The sequence below is a fragment of the Petaurus breviceps genome, unplaced genomic scaffold, assembly GCF_028583685.1.
Source record: "Petaurus breviceps papuanus isolate PSGF00001 unplaced genomic scaffold, PetGlider_PUasm1.0 90842, whole genome shotgun sequence".
NCBI lineage: Eukaryota > Metazoa > Chordata > Mammalia > Diprotodontia > Petauridae > Petaurus > Petaurus breviceps.
In genome coordinates this window covers 11,196,169-11,204,015 of record NW_027187358.1, presented here as the reverse complement: position 1 = coordinate 11,204,015, position 7,847 = coordinate 11,196,169, and the positions used below count along the sequence as shown (strand labels likewise).

Sequence of the window (7,847 nt, the reverse complement as noted above, 5' to 3'; positions counted from 1 at the left end):
TAATATCCATGTATATCCAATTATGTATAATTAATATGATTGTGGGATCATCTCTCTAGAGCTAGATATTTTATTATAACTCTCTCGACTGAGCATAAAATTTATTTTTATTTAGGAGAGACAATAATGGATTAAAGGGAAGCAGAAACAGAGAACTTACATCATCTCCTTGGAAGAGTACATTTTTATGACAATTTTCTTGACAGTATTATGTTGGTGGTATGTTTTAGATAGACAACAATTTTCCATGTGAACATCGAATATTCTAGTTGTGTTACAACTTTTGGATTTATTTTGTAATTCTCCATCATATGAATAAGCATCGAATGTAGAACTGAGTCAAAGGCTTTGCAATCATCAATAAAGGCAGCACAAATGTTATGGTACTACCAGAATCCCTGTGGGGATCCCCTGAGCCTGGTCAAAAGGTATGATTAGGCAAACAGGAACTGATCTAAGAGGAGATAAAATTTTACCACAATTAGGTCAGCAACCTAGTTAAACTATAGGAACAGTAATATAATGATATTATATGATAATAATAACAATTAATAATAATGATAATAAATGACATTTATACAGCACTTTAATGCTGACAAAGCACTTTGTAAGTGCATTCATTAGATATTAAAGACTCTGTAAGATCCATTTTGTGGGTACTAATACCCTCATTTCACACATGAGTAACCTGAATCTCAGAGAAATTAAATGATTTGCTCATGCTCACAAAACTAGTAGGTGCCTGAGGCAAGATTTAAACCCAATCTCTTTTGGCTCAAAGTCTTTCCACTAAATTATGCTGCCTCAAAAAAGCCAGGAGCTGTTCCTAATATTTCTCCTAAGGGCATCAGCCTCCTTCCCACTCTGAAGATGTCTGATGTTCAACTGAACTCTCTTGATGATGTGCCTACAACCTGTATTCCTCCACAAGGATTTTTAAAAAGTTAGAATTTCCAGTTGCTTGAGTTTAGTAAATAATCAGGAAGCCTGGGAGGGTGCCTTAAGGGGTCTAATTTTCATTTTAAAATGGTCCCAAATAATCTCAAACTGAAGAATCTTTCTTATTTTAAATGCTAGAGAGTTAGAATCTTTAGACTGGTGTTTAAAAAAAGCCAACAACAACCCCCCCACCACCACCTTTTATATTGTGGTTTCAGTTTTTTTGAGTCGATCAGAGGTTAAGTGACTTATCCAGGGTCACACATCTGGTAAGTGTCTGAAGCTGGATTTGAACTCAGAATCTCTTGATTCCAGGACAGGGCTCTTTCCACAGCACCAGCTGGATACTCCCAGAACTGACTATCTTGAAAGAAAGAAGAGTAGTAGAACTAAGTAAAGCATCCTTATAATAGGCCAATGAAATTCTTTTTTTTTTTTTTTACCATTTCTCTACTTTTATTCATAAATACTTTATACAAAACTCTGGGCACAAGCCTTTGGACCCCCTGAGAGGCCTTGTGGCTGAAGAACTTGAGGTCATCTAGATGAAGGGCCTGGTTCTCCCTCAGGGAGGGAACAGCAAAAAACAGAAATTCGTAGGCCCGTGGGACCCGGTGCTCCCCAAAGAAGGACTCTTCATCTCGAAGGATGTGGTGGGATAAGTCCCATCGGGCAGCTCCCCTGGTGTGGAGGGCAAGAAGGGCTTGGGTCAGTGGCTGGAGGCAGGCTTGTTGCCCACCATGGTGCCCTTTCTATGCTGCTTGGGAGTGGTAGCAGGCATTATAATTCCAGTGGCTAGGACTGACAGGGGCAAGGGACGAAGTCAATCACAAAGAGAACCCATAGAGTCTAAGATATCGCCCCAGCCCCCATTTCTAAAAGCTCCACCCCTCTGGTCGTGAGGTCCTCCTACCTGAGGATATAGAGGGACCCAGGTTCCAGTAGCAACTCCAGCCATTCTTGAGGATCTTGGGTGTCAACTAGTCGCATGACACTGGGGGTGAGCAAGGAGAGGCCTGCAATGATGCCTCCACAGAACTGGCCAGAGACTTAGAACCACAAGATGTCAGAACCGAGACGGGGAAATCCAGAGATCATTCCATTGCGGTGATGGGAAGACTGAGACCCAAGAGGTAGCTAAGTGGCACAGTGGATAGAAAGCTGGGCCTGGAGTCAGGAAGACCGGAGTTCAAATCTGGCCTCAGACACTTACTAGCTGTGTGGCTCTGGGCAAGTCACTTAACCTCTGCTTCAGTTTTCTCAGTTGTAAAATGAGTATAATAATAGCTCCAACCTTCCAAGGGGTTGTGAGGATCAAATGAGATGATAACTGTACAGTGCCCGGCACATGGTAAGAGCTGTATCAATGTTAGCTATTACTGTTGTTACAATGAGAACTCTAGAGATCATCCTGTTTCACTAATGGGAAGACTGAAGCCCAAGAGGCAGCTAGTGGATAAGGAGAGCTGGGCTTGGACTCAGGAAGACCTGAATTTGAACCTGACCTCAGACGCCAGCTGTGTGACCCTGGGCAAGTCACTTAACCTCTGTCTCAGTTTCCTCCACTTTAATGTGGGGATAATAATAGCACCACTTCACTGGGTTATTGTGAGGATTAAAGAAGAGAATATTTGTAAAACACTTAACACAGTGCCTGGCACATGACAGCTGCTTAAGAAATGTTTGTTTCCTTCTCTCCTTCTGAAAAAGGGAAATGGCTTCCTCAAAAGTCACAAAAGTACGGGGAAGGGCAGGGAGGGACCTGGATCTCCTGGCTTTTTCTACCATACCAGAGAAGGGCAGGCATCACACAGGACCGGCCTCTTCTGTTACTGAAGAAGCCTCCATCCTTCTTCCTCACCCCACAGGCTGGGGGCCCTGCCCACCTTGATGCTATCCACATGGGGTCTGATGAAGCCATTTTGGTGGAGATCCAGGACATGAACCATCGGAAGCTGGGCCAGAGCTGGGTGGAAGGCAGTTACCGGAACCCGCTGCAGAATGGCCTGGCTTGCCTCTTACCAGCGTGACTTCTCTGTCTCCCGGGAGCCATGGATAGCCGCGTCCCAGTGGTCGTAGCTCGGGCTCCAGCTCCCGCCTGAGCGTCTCCTCTTCCACGGAGCTCAAGAAGCCAGGCCGCACCACTGCCGGGCCCCCCAACCAGCGAAGCACGGTGGGCCCGGAGTCCTGCAGCCAGAGCCCAGAGCGCCCCTAGAGCCAAGCGCTGGTTCCAGGCCACCGTGCTCCAGACCAAATTCTAACGGTCTGAGATGCCCAGCTTTCCACTTATGGATGTAATTTTGTGTTCTTCCATGTTCTGTATATCCTTAAGGAGATATTGTATACCAATATTGCCTGACATTTGGGACATAGAGAGCACTGAGGAATCTGACTCATTGTCAGAAGGTTAGCAATACAGATTTGTCCTTGAAAATCCCTTTTGAGTCTTTTCTCTTCTTTGTGTGAGATGTTATAGCACTCTGACATGAGGAGTCAGGGGAAAAATCATGAGAAGAACACAAAGGGATTAACCGATTATTTGAGAACAACAATGTGTGTTTCTCTCTTCTTGGTATAATATTGGTAGAGAGCTATGGACACTCAGATACTAACTAGCTGTGTGACCCTGGGCAAGTCACTTAACCCTGTTTGCCTCAGTTTCTTCATTTGTAAAATGAGCTGGAGAAGGAAATGGCAAATCCCTGCAGTATCTCTGCCAAGAAAACCTCAAACTATGTCTTGGAGAGGCAGACACAATTGAACAGCAACAACATTTACCCCTTGAGGAGCTGAGTTCTTCCTCAAATTTAGCTCCACTTGAGCTGACTGCCTCTCACATCATTCTATTGCCTTTTGAGAGTCTCTCAAGGATGCTGCTGATCATTTCTCAGTCAGTGGCATTGCTTTTATTCTAATTCATTCAACGATCTTGTTCTTACTCCTTAAAGGAATCACTGTGTGTCCTCGAAATTTTACATTTACTTCAATACCTGCTGATCAGACCTCTTATTTTCTGTGATTAGGTCTTGTTTAGACTCGCAGAGACCAAATCCCTTAGACAAAGGTTAAGCCAATGTATAGCAGTGCTGGAGGCCTCTCAGACATGTGCCATTCCTACACAACACTGCACCACAGGTTACTTTTGTGTGTAATCTGTCCCTGCCCACAACGCCTCTTCTACCCCAGATATACTCTCTTCCCTTGCTAAGGCTACAGAAGGCTCAGACACTTTCCATGCAGATGTAGATTCTAATCAATGCTAGTAATTTTTTGTTGTTTGGGGGCTTTTTTAAATACCATAGCTCCATAATTCTGGGGTTACTTCCTTGCAGAACACTAGGACACAGAACACAATGGAAGCCCCTGCTATCTATATCTACTCTCCCTCACCAAGTCAGTGCACACCATCTGGGCTGCTGCAGACCTCATTTCCACTCACACCAAATCTCCTCTGAGTTACTGTAAGGGTTATGGGATTTAAAGATCTTCCATGCCCCATTGGACTTGCTGACGTAGCAGGAAGGGGCGGAGCAAGAGGAAGCGGAAGCCAAGCTAGAGTTCCTGCGGTGGCTAGCAGTGGTGGCGATGGCGGCGGCAGCAGCAGAGGCAGCGGCAGCGGCAGCGCAAAGCCCTTTTTGAGTCAGCCAGAATTTCTGCTAAGGACTCCTGCTGAGGACTGCCAGGGGCCGGTGCTGCTGGGAGCTCGCTTCTGGGACACTGGGTGGTTGCTGTGAGTGGGGAGAGGAGGACCTTTGCCTGAGGTAGCCTGTTCTGTTTTAAAGGCTTGAGAATGTAACAACCTTCTGGACCCACTGGCCAATCAAGAAGTATCTACTGAAAAACAAGCCTCCCACCCTAGGCTCCAGGTGCACTTTAGCCTAGGGGCAGGGAAGATCTTAAAATTTTACATTCTCATTACATTTGGCCCCAAGATCTTTCATGCCCATAGCATAGACAATTTACTTTTGAATTAGCACTAAACATCTCTTAGATCACATTTTCAAGATACAGAACTAAAGTTACCAAAGTGGCCACTGGGCCTTAAACAAACACAAAGTACATTGCATTACCACTTCTGGGGGGTGTCCTTCCCTTCACACAGCTCCAGCCCCTGCTTCCAAGTACAGAGAGGGGGCTGGGCAACAAAACCAACAAGGTGGGGTCCTTGGCGGTCCAAGGTACTTCATCCCACCCACCATAGTCACAAGTCCATCCTCCCCCTGGGTCCCAAACTGTGGGATGCAGCCAGGAAACACATTCAGTGCCCCTGCTTTGCTGCTCAGTTCTTATCTTTTCCTGTGGCTGAATTCCGAACTCCTGGGTTCCTTCTCCTCCCACAGGCGGCAGCCGCTCCTGGCTTCTGCCCAGGTCCGGATGCAGGCAGCTCACCATTCCTGCTCTCAGCTCAGCGAAGTCTGCATGCAGGCCATTCTTCTCTCCTGCTCCACGGCTCCACAGAGTCACAGCTAATGGTACCACAACTGGGAAACAAACAATTATCCCAGCCCCCATACTTTCCTTTTACTCTGCAGATCCTGTTCGTGATGCCATTTTGTAACAGCAAGCACCCCAAGTGTCCTCAGGGTTTCTGCCACCACAGGTTCTTGGATCTGCTTTGATAAAGGAAAGCAACTCAAAATGGGTTAACAAGCTTACTTTAATCAGTCAAACATGTATCGTTTTCCTAGTTCAGGGGAAAAAGGTCAGCACCCCGAAATTCAGAATACACAGACAGAATTATCAAGTCAGAGAAACAGATCAAGTAGACAGATTTCAAACTGTCCAACCATTACATCCATGCCCAATCAACATCTGGGTTTCAACATCTGGGTTTTTCAAAGCCGGGGGACTCTCAACGGCTTCCCAGAATTCATATCAAATCACAGAACACTTCTCAAAGAGAGCCCCCAAACAGCTACACATAAGGGCTCATATAGCCTTCTCCTGGCTCAGAGAATGTAACAACCTTATTGACAACCTTATTGGCCAATCAAGAAGTATCAACTGAAAAACAAGCCTCCCACCCCAGGCTCCAGGTGCACTTTAGCCTAGGGGCAGGGAAGATCTTCCAAATTTACATTCCCATTACAGTTACCCAGCTCACCATCGCACCTCATTCCCTCCTCTTAGCTAAACACAATCATAGACTCAGTTCCATCTCACAATTTTGTCAAAACCACAAGCTCTCAACATTCCACATTTGCTGAACTATTCATTCACTCTATTGTCCTCTTATTTCCTCACATTCGAACTAATTATTCTCTGTACAACTCAGTGGCTTGGACCACAAACGCTCCCAGTCATTGCTCCTTTGTTTCTCTTGAAAGGCAGCTATGTATGGTAGATAATATATATCTGCTATATATAGTATTTACTATATATAGTATCTACTCTATATAGAGTCAGGAAAATGCAGGCTCCAATTCTACATTAGTTTATTAATGTGTGGCCTTGAGAAAGACCTCTCTATGCCCCAATTTTCTTAGTTTGAAAAATTTGCATAAGAATAACACCTATTTCATTAGAGTTCTTGTGAATGTCAAATGAGATCAAGTATACAAAATTCCTTTGCTATGTAATCACAAGCTGTTATTATTCAATATACCAAAGGGGTTGATTTATCCAACTATTCCTCTGATATCAGTGATGATGTCTCAACACTTTTTTAAAAAGATTTTACAAAGGAACATTGACTTCAAAAGGTATAATCACAAATAGACAAACCTATTTCCCCCAAAATGTAGGAGGCATAATCTTCCCCCCTCTTTTCACCACCTCAGTCTCTGTGGAGCAGAAAGGTATTAGGTTCACAGCTTAATTCAGTTGCTATAGAGCACACTCCCAGTTCCAAATCTAAAACCCCATCAAGCTTCAGTCCCAGGTTCCCTGGCTTTTCAGGGTTCCACTGCTGGGCTAGCTGGCTGCACCACCCTGCCTTCAATACCAACTCCAAGGTTACCTTGGCTGGTACTCTTAAGTCCAGTGGGTCTGGTAGGCATCACCCACCTACACCTAAAATTGAGAAAGTCAAATGAAACAGAACAGAAACAAAGACTCCCCCAGTCTCACACACACACCCTGCCACCCATTTTTTAAGGCTGCATAAAAGTGGGAGAAGAGAGGAAGGGCCTTCACCTTTCACCCAATCAGTTCATGTCTTCCACCTTAATCCCCTTATGTGGATGAATGATACCCTTTACTCTCTGGACAGCAGAAAGAGGTGCACACAAAGACAACAAGGCAGAAAGAACTACCCAACACTTCTTGAATGGGTCCTGGGCATAATTGGCATCTTTAGGCAGTTGAGTCCTCTGCACCCTCCACAACCTCAGTTGTGCCCTTCACTATCACCCACAGATTCCACCAACTAGCCACACTCATGCACTCACTCACTCCTGATTCTTTAAGGGATACTTTTTTTTTTTTTTCAGAAGGAGCTAGATTCTATCACCTGGAAAGTTATAGTTTAATTATCCAGGGATGTTCATTAGACCCCTCTAAAAATCGATCAATCAATAAGCATTTGTCACAAACCTAAGAAGTGTGAAGCACTGTTCTAGGTTTAATATATAAAGTTAAAAGTAAAATAGTCCCTGCCCTCAAGAAGCTTATTGGGGCAGACAGCATTTGCATGTATAGGGTTATACACGATAGATACAAGGGGACTTTGTGGATGAGAGCATTAGCAATTAGGGGAATCAAGATGTGGTCATATCCATTTTATAGAAGAAGAAACTGAGGTACACAAGGTTAAATGACTTTCCCAGGATCACATAACTAGCATTTAAGGCTGGATTTTAACTCAGTTATTTCTGACTGTAGGGCAGCTAGGTGATACAGTAGATAGAACGCTGGCCCTGGAGTCAGGAAGACTCCTCTTCCTGAGTCTAAATCCAGCCTCAGACACT

General features: G+C 44.6%; 1 pseudogene; it reads right to left on the bottom strand.

Annotated features, from left to right (window-relative positions):
• Positions 1 to 1,368: 1,368 nt before the first annotated feature.
• Positions 1,369 to 6,046, bottom strand: LOC138148886 (alpha-ketoglutarate-dependent dioxygenase alkB homolog 7, mitochondrial-like; annotated as a pseudogene).
• Positions 6,047 to 7,847: the final 1,801 nt, after the last annotated feature.